Source organism: Arachis ipaensis, chromosome B10 (genome assembly GCF_000816755.2).
Source record: "Arachis ipaensis cultivar K30076 chromosome B10, Araip1.1, whole genome shotgun sequence".
In the NCBI taxonomy this organism is placed as follows: domain Eukaryota; kingdom Viridiplantae; phylum Streptophyta; class Magnoliopsida; order Fabales; family Fabaceae; genus Arachis; species Arachis ipaensis.
In genome coordinates this window covers 51,160,272-51,172,611 of record NC_029794.2, presented here as the reverse complement: position 1 = coordinate 51,172,611, position 12,340 = coordinate 51,160,272, and the positions used below count along the sequence as shown (strand labels likewise).

The 12,340-nt window shown below is 36.5% G+C and overlaps 1 pseudogene; it reads right to left on the bottom strand.

Moving 5' to 3' along the window:
- The window catches only part of LOC107620624, an 11,078-nt pseudogene continuing 7,274 nt past the window's right edge, over positions 8,537-12,340 (bottom strand).

The window sequence follows — 12,340 nt, the reverse complement described above, 5'->3', positions numbered from 1 at the left end:
GTTCTAGTGTTTCTCCTTGATGAAATGTTGTTAACTAACTAACATGTAATGCTATATATACAAGGTGTGGGTTGTTTTTATTCTGTTAAAGTCTCTAGTTTACTTCCTTTTTATATTTTTAATTTAAACTCAGTTATCTTATGCTAAAAAGGGTAAACTATACTAATTAATCCACATTTTCTATAACTAATAAGTTAGAATTGCAACTAAACTAAATGGCTAAAATATGAACTAAAGTGCAACATGCAGAAATATAGTAAAAATACATGAAAATAGCAATGTATAAGTACTGAGAAAATAAAAATAAAAATAAAGAAAAAAATACAGAAAAATAATAAAGTAAAAAGAGCCTGTAGTGGTTCACCAAAAAATATACGCCAGAGATGGCGACCTCCCCACACTTAATATGAAGCATCGTCCCTGATGCTCACTCAAGCAGGGTGTGAAGGGGTGTCCTCACTGGAAGGATAGGTAGCTGGAGTCTCTGTGGTGGTGGTCTGAGGATCTGCCTGCTGCAGAGGAGGTGCTGACTGAATAGGAACCTCTGGGTCTGCAGCCTGAATCTGATGCGGGGCCTCCTGCTGAGGCGCAGCCTGCTCCGTGCCTGCCTGCGCAGCCTCTCTCTGTGGATGGGTCTCCGCCTCATGATCATCCGCCTCCTCCTTAAATGGCTCTGATGGGGTGTCAGGCTCGGAGGGGATGTCGTTGCCAGAACGGAGCATCAGCTTCAGGTGCTCATAGCGTCGCTTGCTGTGATGCTCAGATCTCTCGTATCGCCGCCGGTTGCGGTGCTCCATCTGGTCTAGCTGCTAAAACAGGCGGTGCACTAAGTGATAAACTGGCTCTGAGGCAGGTGGAGGTGCAGTGGTCACTACAAGAAAAATACCCATTCAGCCACACTTTTTTTAAGTTACATTTGAAAAACGTAGCCTATTCTAGGAATAGGCTACGCTTTTCTCCGTGTTGCCCTTTTATAAGAGAAAAGGATACACAAATATGGTATCATTTAAAAAGCGTAGCCTTAGGTATTATAGAAATCACTTATAAAGTGTAGCCGTAGGTTGACATCTATAGGTTCACTTTTCATATCAAAGGAGACGCTTTTAAAGGATAACCTATTTATTAAATTTTAGGTTCGTTTTAAAAATGATGCCTAATGTATGTAGAGCCAAAAACTTAACACTTAGTAAATTTTCTTCCTCATTTTCGTGAAAGCAAACCGATGACACTTAATAAAATTTTTGCCATTCCCTCCAAATCTCACTCATCGCCTCCAAAGAAGGTTCATCCACTTTCGTAAACCCTCTCACTCCAAAGCACCTTCATGGCTTCATCACTCAGTCTCTTCATCGCCTTCATCGCGAAGTAGAAACCCTGCCTGCCTCCAAAGCTCACCATCGTCGCCCTCAACTCACTCTCTTCACTCTCGCCATTGACCCTCTCACTCTCGGTCTCGCCATTGACCTCTCACTCTCGCCATTCCCTCTCACTCTCACTACAAGAAGAAACCCCCACTGACCATCGCTCCTCTTCGCCATCGCTTGCACTGATCGTCGCTGTGCCGCCCTCACCATCGTCGCTGCGCCGCCCTCACCATCGTCGCTGCGCCGCTCTCACCAGCGTCATCTCCGTGCTTCTCATCATCGTGTTCGCTGTGCTCACATCATTGAATAGGTATGTATTGATTTCTATTTGGTTCTGAAATTGCAGAGGCTTAGGGTTCCTATTTTAGGGGTTTTAATTGGGGGTTTAAATCTGCGAAATATGGGTTTGTGAACTGTAATTTGATAACATGCACGCTGTTGTTGATGAAGATGTGTGGTATTTTAGGGTTTGTGAACTGTGATTTAATATATAGCTTGTCTATTTTCTCTGTATTTTTGTTACTGAGACTGAATCCAAATGCAGTGGAGGGTTTTTGATTAAAAAGAGATCACTAGAAACTTACCTGCAATCTTCAGTTAAGAAGTTGAAAGTCTCAATTTTAGGTGTATGAAACAAGACTAAGCTAGTTTTTAAGGAGCCCATTGTCTCTGCTGAACAGGAATAGAGAAAGAATCTGTGTTGGTTCAACATTCTATTAAGGAATGTCAAACAAAGAGAAGGGGTTGCACTCCCCGGAGAGAGATATTGAGAGCTATTTCAAAGAAAAATGATGAAATGATTAAATTAAGAACTAGCTTTGTCTCAAATTGGTTTAATGAGGTATGACAGCTACTAAATACATGAGTTGTGCATCCATTACTATTATTATGTCATTATTAGTAATATGTAGTATATACCAATACCTTTTTTTAAGATGTAGTGACCTTTCATGCTTATTTTTTTTTTATATAGTTGACTTATTTTTTTCTTTGATATCATCATTGCCTTAAATATAATTTCATATGTTTGACCATTTCAGAAGAATGGTGTTGTGTTTTCTGTTCTGTTCTGATGTCTTACATTTTATTGTTGCAGGAGTGGCCAGAAGAAGTATATCCTCCTTATGCAAATGGGCCTGCTTATGTAATTTCCAGTGATATAGTTACTTTCATCTTATCTAAACATAAAGATAGGAAGCTAAGGGTTAGTTGCCTTAATATTCTTTTTACTTCTGAATTTTATAGTGATATAGTTACTTTCATCTTATCTCACAGTTTTGTATTCATCATTTTATACTGAATTTTGTGAGTATGGTTTGGGTATGCTCGTGAACTATCTTTCAACATCCAATAAGACTTTATCTTGGTATGTTTCTGCCAGCTTTATTTCTCTTTTCTATCTGAGGTTCAACTAAAATTTTGAATGAAGCCAAAGTGAATGCCTAATATGGGGGCTTATGTACAGAGAAATATATGAACATATTGATGAGTTACAAAATTCCATTTCATGGAAAAAATGATTGAGTAGCGCATGCTTTAAGTAGTTAAGTTTGAAGTTATTAATTCAAATTAAGTAAATATAAGATAGAAAAAATTGTTAAATCTAAGATCCTGAGCATATGTCCTTTGATGAAGCAATAATAAGATCTTTGATGCGTCCCTATGATTTTTAAAAACTTAGTAAACTGTTCCTATGGAGACCTGCCAGTGGACATAATTGTGTTTCCTTTTCAGGAGCAAAATTTGGTGGTTCACCCAGCACCACCAGCGTCTACTGTCTTTGCCTGCTGTTTCACAAATTCCTTTTCTTCGATTCTACCTGCTGCTATTCTGTCCTGTGCTATCCGGTTCTGCCCTAATTTCCACCTTCTTTTAGGTTGTCTTTTTTTTCCTGCCCTATTTTGTTGTTTTGCCATTATCTCTTGAATGATTTAATTGCTGCTGCTGCTGGGTCCCAAATCTGTTTGATTATATCAATTTAATTCTTGCTAAATGATGATTGTGCTGAATTTGTGGTTAAATGGTTGCATGGCAATTACAATTTTTTTGTCTGTAATTTTTACAGTTATTTTGGTTTAGTTGTTTGAGTTGGTAGCAGTGTTGTGCTAACTGTTAAGAATCATTTAATACATGGATTAATTCTGGAATCTCGATAAACAAACCTATAAACAAACCTTTTCATATTTGCTCAGGGGCTGTTATTTCCAACAAGGTATGGAAGTTAAGATGGAAATGAAGGTGGAAGATGCATATAGGAAGTCAATGGAGACAGTGTTGAATTGGATACAAGATACTGTAAATCTTAACAAGAGTCAAGTTTTCTGCACTTTAGGTTTGTAATTTGTTGCAACAATTGTTATGATTTATATTTTGCCTTCCAAGTTTTACATATATTTATCCAATAATGTATGAACAGAAGTGGAGATTGGAGAAGCGGTGGAAGTTGTCATTTGGAAACACTGCCAGAGCTTAACATGTCATTAGTGCCTAATGATAACTGGTCACAATTCAAAATAGGCAATTCATTGCTATCATCACATAAAAACAGCACTGAACTTGTCAAGTTGAAAATATTGAATATAACAGAGATGACAACTCAGAGAAAAGATGGACACTCATCAATCTACTATCTTGGTCCGAATGGCAGCACGGCGGCACTCCATCGGCAAGATTGCAGCCACTGTTGTCTGTCTGGTGTACCTGATACATGGAATGAGCTGCTTTATGCAATGTTCATGAAACATGAAGGCTTCTCATAGCAAGGAACTTCAAAGAGTCATGGAAGCATTATATATAGCAATTCTTTTTTATTTGTCTTGGGCAGCAAGGACTCGCAAATTGTTCTCAGCAGTCTCAAAAAGACGCTAACACGTAGAATAGAATTATGTATTCATTTAAAGAAATTATTTAGTATAATTATGTATTTATTTTTATTTTATAATATTCAATTCATTCAAATAAAAATGCAAAATTATTATACATGTAATAATTAATCATATTACTAAATATTAGGTTTTAGAAAAAAATTATTAGAATATATATATATATATAGAAAATAAAAAAAAAACAATGAGGGACCTAAGGCTACACTTATATACAGTAGCTATAGTATACAAAAAAAAAAGAGGGATCTAGGGCTACGCTTATAAAAAGTAGTTATGGTATACAATGTGGCTACGCTTTACAAGTGATGCAGTAGCGTTGAAAAGCGTAGCCTATTCTGGAAAAATGAAAGCTGAAAAGCGTAGCCTTTGATCCTGGACAGCATCACTTGAAAAGCGTAGCCTATTCTCAAACGCCAAAAGCGTAGCCCTTGGTGCAGAAAAGCGTAGCCTTTGAGAATAGGCAACGGCCGAATAGGAATCACCCCAAAAAGCGTAGCCGTAGCCCAAAAAGCGTAGCCGTAGCCTAAGGCATCATTTTTTTTCACTTTTAGCTACACTTTTCAAGTGTACCTGAATGGGTGTTTTTCTTGTAGTGGGTGGTAGCAGGGGTAGCTGTAGAGGAAGAGGGGCCGGCAGATGGTGTGGCTGTCTCATCAGTAGGAGTGAGGAATGGAAGTCTGTAGCACAAAGCCAGAAAGTTCCTACTGTGAGGGATAATTTTCTTGCATTCTGCAGCAGGTGGCTTCTCATCAGCATCCTCCCAAGGTACGTCAGCTTGACAGCCAAGCTGTGTAATCAGTTATGGAAAGGGGAGAGTGCCTCAGACGTGGACCCTGGCCATTTAGTACCGAATGAAGCGTGGCAGGTACAGGTCCTTACCCTCCATCACACACCATAGGAGGGTGATCATAGCGGCAGGTAGCTCCGTCTCGTGAGTACTCGGCATAATAAAGTTGCTTAGGATCTGATGCCATAGCCGAGCCTCATCGTTCAAGTATGCCCGCTTGATTACTAAACCAAGCAATCAACCTTTCTTACAAATGTTTTGGTTGTCACAAGTTACAAATCCCTTTAAAATTGATAACCGAAGTATTTAAACCTCGGGTCGTCTTCTCAAGGAACTGTAGGGAAGCATGTTCTTATTATTGGTTATGAAGATTGTAAATCGGGGTTTTAAAGATGAGGAACAAGTAATTTAAATTGCAATTAAAATAAGTAAAAGACTGTAAAATAAAAAAAATAACTGTAAAACACACTTTTGGCAAGGTATGAGAAATTAGAAGTCCTATCCTAGTTATCCTTATCAATGATGATGAAAGTTGAATCTTAATTCAACTTAGTTAACCTTTACTAGAGCAAGGGAAGGTCAAGTGACTAATTAGTTTGATCTTCAAATCCCAGTTAATTCCTAGAAAAAGATTGGGATTATTGAAGTTCAATTCAATTAGCAAAGATAACAATTATCGGTCACGTTGAGTTTGATAACTCCTGAGTTACTGATTTCTTAACCAAGACCAAAACGGAAAAAGTAAATCTACTGGAATAAAAATGTCTTCAAATTGGAAGCAACAGTAACATAAATAAAAGAGAGCAATAATAAACTGAAATACCTCAAATAACATTAATTCAAAGAATAATCTGTAACATAGAAGAATTCATAAACTAAATTGAGAAGATAAATAAAAAGGAATGTTGAACCTGATAAAAAGAGATAATCCTGAAAGCAAAAGAAATCCTAATTCTAAATCCTAAAAGAGAGAGGGGAGAACCTCTCCCTCAAAACTACATCTAATTCATCAATACTAACTAATTGGAGACTCTCCTTTGAATGGATGCATTCCCCCACTTCATAACCTCTAATCTGTGCCTTCTGGACTTGGATTTGGGCCAAAAAGGGCTTCAGAAATCGCTGGGAGCGTTTTCTGTACTTTCTGGTGCGTGGCCTCTGTCACGCGTCCGCGTGGGTGACGCGGTCGCGTCATTTGGAGTTTTCCTTGTCACGCGGTCGCTTCAGCCATGCGTCCGCGTCATATGTGTTTCGCTTATGGTACACGATCGCGTCAATCATGCGGTCGCGTCACTGCTATTTCGCGTTGGCATGCGGCCGCGTCGTCCATGCGAACGCGTCTCTGCCAGTTTCTTCAAAAACTCCGTTTTATGCTTTCCTTCTAATTTTGTATATTTCTTTCCATCATTTAAGTCATTCCTGCCTTAGAAGATCTGAAATTACTCAACACAAGAATCACGGCATCGAATGGTAATAAAGGGAAATTAAAATGATTATTTTTAAAGCATAGGAAACATGTTTTTCACATACATCACAAAAAAAGGAAGGGAAAATAAAACCATGCAATTTATATAAATAAGTGAGTGAAGGATTGAATAAATCACTTAAAATAGGCACAAAGTATATCATAAAATATGGGTTTATCAACCTCCCCACACTTAAACAATAGCATGTCCTCATGCTAAATCTGAGACAAAGAGTAAGGTAAGGTTAAAGTGGTGAAATCTCATGAAATGCAATCTATTCTAAATGCAACTACCTAAATGAATCATGCAATTCTAGTTTGTTATTCCCTTGTGTATAAAGCTTACATGTAGTTGAATTAATTCACATTCTCAAGGAATCTTATATATATAGCCAAACCTTAGATAGTGATAAAGTACCTTTACAATTGAGATGGGAGAGAAAAACATTTTACAATTTTGCAAGACAATTAATAATTTAAGCAGAGATATATGTTGATGAGCTATTGAACCCTCACTGGATTTTGTGTTTACTCTCTAGTCACTCAGTGTTTATTGGGTTAATCCCTATATTCTTCTTTTTATCCTTACTATCTTTAACTTTGTTCTTCATCTAACCAATCAACAATTATAGAATATAGGCATACAAAAATCATGAGGTCTTTAAATAAAGGTTGTAATGGGGCCAAGGTAAAGGTAAGGGTATATGTATAAGGCTAAGTGAGCTAATTAAGTGAATCCTTGATTAGTCTAAGATCTCACCTAACATACATATTTTGTAAAGCAAAGCTTCTTTACATATTTTCCCATATTTTTCCCACTTTTTATGTTACATGCTCATATTTTAATTTTTATTTATTTTTATCCCATGTGCATCGCTTTTTGCATTTGGGGAATTCTTTTGTATCCCCTTTATTCAAATACTGAAAAATAATTTTTTTTAAATGCACATGGTAATTAAATTATTTTGATTTCACATGAGCATGCTTTCCAAAACTTTTAAAAATAAAAATTTTTATTCTTTTTAACTTTCTACCCTTTTATTTCTATCATCCATGTTCCCATAAGGTTCCCACACTTACACAATACACAATTTCTATCTTAAGCTAACCAAGGATTCAACTTGGGATTTTTATTTTATTTTTCTGCTTAAAGCTAGTAATGTGGTTATAAAACAAGAGGGGATTTAAAGGCTCGAGGGGGCTAACAAGGGTGATGTAAAAGGTAGGCTAATTTGGGAATAGTTAGCTAGATTCAAACAATGGCCTCAATTACTTTCTTTGTATGTATCTATATTCTATAATCGGACATATAGATTAAAACAAAGTAAAGAACACCAGAATAAATAAGAAGGGCGGAACACACAGGAATAAAATATTATGGTTTAAATGTAACCATGCAATTAAGCTCAAAACTCACAGGTTGTGTGTTCTCTAACTCAAAAATCATATCTCAGTTATATATGTCAAGCAAGTAAAAATTAAGAGTTCCCATTATTCTCAATGTAAATCTTAAGGTGGCTTTAAAGTTCTAGTGTTTCTCCTTGATGAAATGTTGTTAACTGACTAACATGTAATGCTATATATAAAAGGTGTGGGTTGTTTTTATTCTGTTAAAGTCTCTAGTTTACTTCCTTTATATTTTTAATTTAAACTAAGTTATCTTATGCTAAAAAGGGTAAACTATACTAATTAATCCACATTTTCTATAACTAATAAGTTAGAATTGCAACTAAACTAAATGGCTAAAATATGAACTAAAGTGCAACATGCAGAAATATAGTAAAAATACATGAAATTAGCAATGTATAAGTACTGAGAAAATAAAAATAAAAATAAAGAGAAAAATACAGAAAAATAATAAAGTAAAAAGAGTTTGTAGTGGTTCACCAAAAAATATACGCCAGAGATGGCGACCTCCCCACACTTAATATGAAGCATCGTCCCTGATGCTCACTCAAGCAGGGTGTGAAGGGGTGTCCTCACTGGAAGGATGGGTAGCTGGAGTCTCTGTGGTGGTGGTCTGAGGATCTGTCTACTACAGAGGAGGTGCTGATTGAATAGGAACCTCTAGGTCTGCAGCTTGAATCTGATGCGGGGCCTCCTGCTGGGGCACAGCCTGCTCCGTGCCTGCCTGCACAGCCTCTCTCTGTGGATGGGTCTCCGCCTCGTGATCATCTGTCTCCTTCTCAGATGACTCTGATGGGGTGTCAGGCTCGGAGGGAATGTCGTTGCCAGAACGGAGCATTAGCTTCAGGTGCTCAAAGCGTTGCTTGCTGCGACACTCAGATCTCACGTATCGCCGTCGGTTGTGGCGCTCCATCTGGTCTAGCTGCTGAAACAGGCGGTGCACTAAGTGATAAACTGGCTCTGAGGCAGGTGGAGGTGCAATGGTGGTAGCAGGGGTAGCTGTAGAGGAAGAGGGGCCGGCAGATGGTGTGGCTGTCTCATCAGTAGGAGTGAGGAATGGAGGTCTGTAGCCCAAAGATAGAAAGTTCCTGCTGTGAGGGATAATTTTCTTGCATTCTACAGCAAGTGGCTTCTCATCAGCATCCTCCCAAGGCACGTCAGCTCGACGGCCAAGCTGTGTAATCAGATATGGAAAGTGGAAAGTGCCTCCGACATGGACCCTGGCCATGTAGTACCGAATGAAGCGTGGCAGGTACAGGTCCTTACCCTCCATCACACACCATAGGAGGGTGATCATAGCGGCAGGTAGCTTCGTCTCGTGAGTACTCGGCATAATAAAGTTGCTTAGGATCTGATGCCATAGCCGAGCCTCATCGTTCAAGTATGCCTGCTTGATTACTAAACCAAGCAATCAACCTTTCTTACAAATGTTTTGGTTGTCACAAGTTACAAACCCCTTTAAAATTGATAACCGAAGTATTTAAACCTCGGGTCGTCTTCTCAAGGAACTACAGGAAAGTATGTTCTTATTGAAGATTGTGAAGATTGTAAATCGGGGTTTTAAAGATGAGGAACAAGTAATTTAAATTGCAATTAAAATAAGTAAAAGACTGTAAAATAAAAAAAATAACTGTAAAACACACTTTTGGCAAGGTATGAGAAATTGGAAGTGCTATCCTAGTTATCCTTATCAATGATGATGAAAGTTGAATCTTAATTCAACTTAGTTAAGCTTTACTAGAGCAAGGGAAGGTCAAGTGACTAATTAGTTTGATATTCAAATCCTAGTTAATTCCTAGAAAAAGATTGGGATTATTGAAGTTCAATTCAATTAGCAAAGATAACAATTATCGATCACGTTGAGTTTGATAACTCCTGAGTTACTGATTTCTTAACCAAGACCAAAAGGGAAAAAGTAAATCTACTGGAATAAAAATGTCTTCAGATTGGAAGCAACAGTAACATAAATAAAAGAGAGAAATAATAAATTGAAATACCTCAAATAACATTAATTCAAAGAATAATCTGTAACATAGAAGAATTCATAAACTAAATTGAGAAGATAAATAAAAAGGAATGTTGAACCTGATAAAAAGAGATAATCCTGAAAGCCAAAAAAATCCTAATTCTAAATCCTAAAAGAAAGAGGGGAGAACCTCTCCCTCAAAACTACATCTAATTCATCAATACTAACTAATTGGAGGCTCTCCTTTGAATGGATGCATTCCCCCACTTCATAACCTCTGATCTGTGCCTTCTAGACTTGGATTTGGGCCAAAAAGGGCTTCAGAAATCGCTGGGAGCATTTTCTGTACTTTCTGGTGCGTGGCCTCTGTCATACGTCCGCGTGGGTCACGCGGTCGCGTCATTTGGAGTTTTCCTTGTCACGCGGCCGCTTCAGTCATGCGTCCGCGTGATATGCGTTTCGCTTATGGCACGCGATCGCGTCAATCACGCGGTCGCGTCACTGCCAGTTTCCTCAAAAACTCCGTTTTATGCTTTTCTTCCAATTTTGTATGTTTCCTTTCCATCCTTTAAGTCATTCCTGCCTTAGAAGATCTGAAATTAATCAACATCAGAATCACGGCATCGAATGGTAATAAAGTGAAATTAAAATTATTATTTTTAAAGCATAGGAAACATGTTTTTCACAAAAATCACATAATAAGGAAGGGAAAGTAAAACCATGCAATTTATATAAATAAGTGAGTGAAGGATTAAATAAATCACTTAAAATAGGCACAAAGTATATCATAAAATATGGGTTTATCAACCTCCCCACACTTAAACAATAGCATGTCCTCATGCTAAATCCGAGACAAAGAGTAAGGTAAGGTTAAAGTGGTGAAATCTCATGCAATGCAATCTATTCTAAATGCAACTACCTAAATGAATCATGCAATTCTAGTTTGTTATTCCCTTGTGTATAAAGCTTACATGTAGTTGAATTAATTCACATTCTCAAGGAATCTTATATATATAGCCAAACCTTTGATAGTGATAAAGTACCTTTACAATTGAGATGGGAGAGAAAAACATTTTACAATTTTGCAAGACAATTAATAATTTAAGAAGAGATATATGTTGATGAGCTATTGAACCCTCACTGGATTTTGTGTTTACTCTCTAGTCACTCAGTGTTTATTGGGTTAATCACTCTATTCTTCTTTTTATCCTTACTTTCTATAACTTTGTTCTTCATCTAACCAATCAACAATTATAGAATATAGGTATACAAAAATCATGAGGTCTTTAATTAACGTTGTAATGGGGCCAAGGTAAAGGTAAGGGTATATGTATAAGGCGAAGTGAGCTAATTAAGTGAATCCTTGATTAGTCTAAGATCTCACCTAACATACATATTTTGTAAAGCAAAGCTTCTTTACCTATTTTTCCATATTTTTCCCACTTTTTATGTTACATGCTCATATTTTAATTTTTATTTATTTTTATCCTATGTGCATCGCTTTTTGCATTTGGGGAATTCTTTTGTATCCCCTTTATTCAAACTAGCGGCTCAACAGGCACTATCGTGCCTGTTCAGCCGGGATAACATTCACCTATAATATATTATCTTCTTCTATCTAACTCAAAGTCATAAAAATAAATAGAAAAATACTATTGTTTACAAAATATGAGCCATATTTAAAAGTCACTTTTTTCTTTGTTTAGGGACCTTTTTTTTAAGTGGTAAGCCAAAGTACGGATCTGTATTTAAAGAATCTTTCTTGTGCCTACAAAAAGTGTAAAGAAGAAAAATAATTATATCTTTTTTTTTGTGATTATATATCAAACTATAAGTAAAAACATTAAAATAAATCTAAAGTAATTTCTGAATTTGTACCGAGAAAAAATCTTTAGCAATTCCTCATACATCTCCTTATCAATAAATTCTTGAGCCTTGAAGAACTACAAAATTTAGAAATCAATAAAATATACCATATGCCAATACAAATTTCATTATATTTGAACGGAAAGTTAACAATAAAAAATATAAAACCTGCAAAATTGAAATTTCTTGTTTGAGGTTGGATTTCCTACACATGCACAACAAAAGAAGCCATTAAACCCTCTGTAGAGCATTCAAATCTATAAGTATCCGATATTACCTCTATTCTGTGCGGTTTCTTAATCTAATGATAGGTACCTGCAATGTTGTTCTTTACTAACATCAGTTGGTTCCGCTCCTATGAGTTTGTTGCTGGAAAAAGAAAAATGTTTAATTTATTATCAGTAGTTTAAAATTATTTTTTGTAACTTTATTCAACACATGAGAAACATAATCTTCGTTACAATCTCAGAGTAACCTTTTAATATTTTAGGCATACACTTTTTTCTTTCATTTTTTATTAGTAAAAGAAGAACATAGAAGGGGATAGATAATAGGCATATCAATAATATTCTGATTACGATGATTGTGTTACCTTGTATG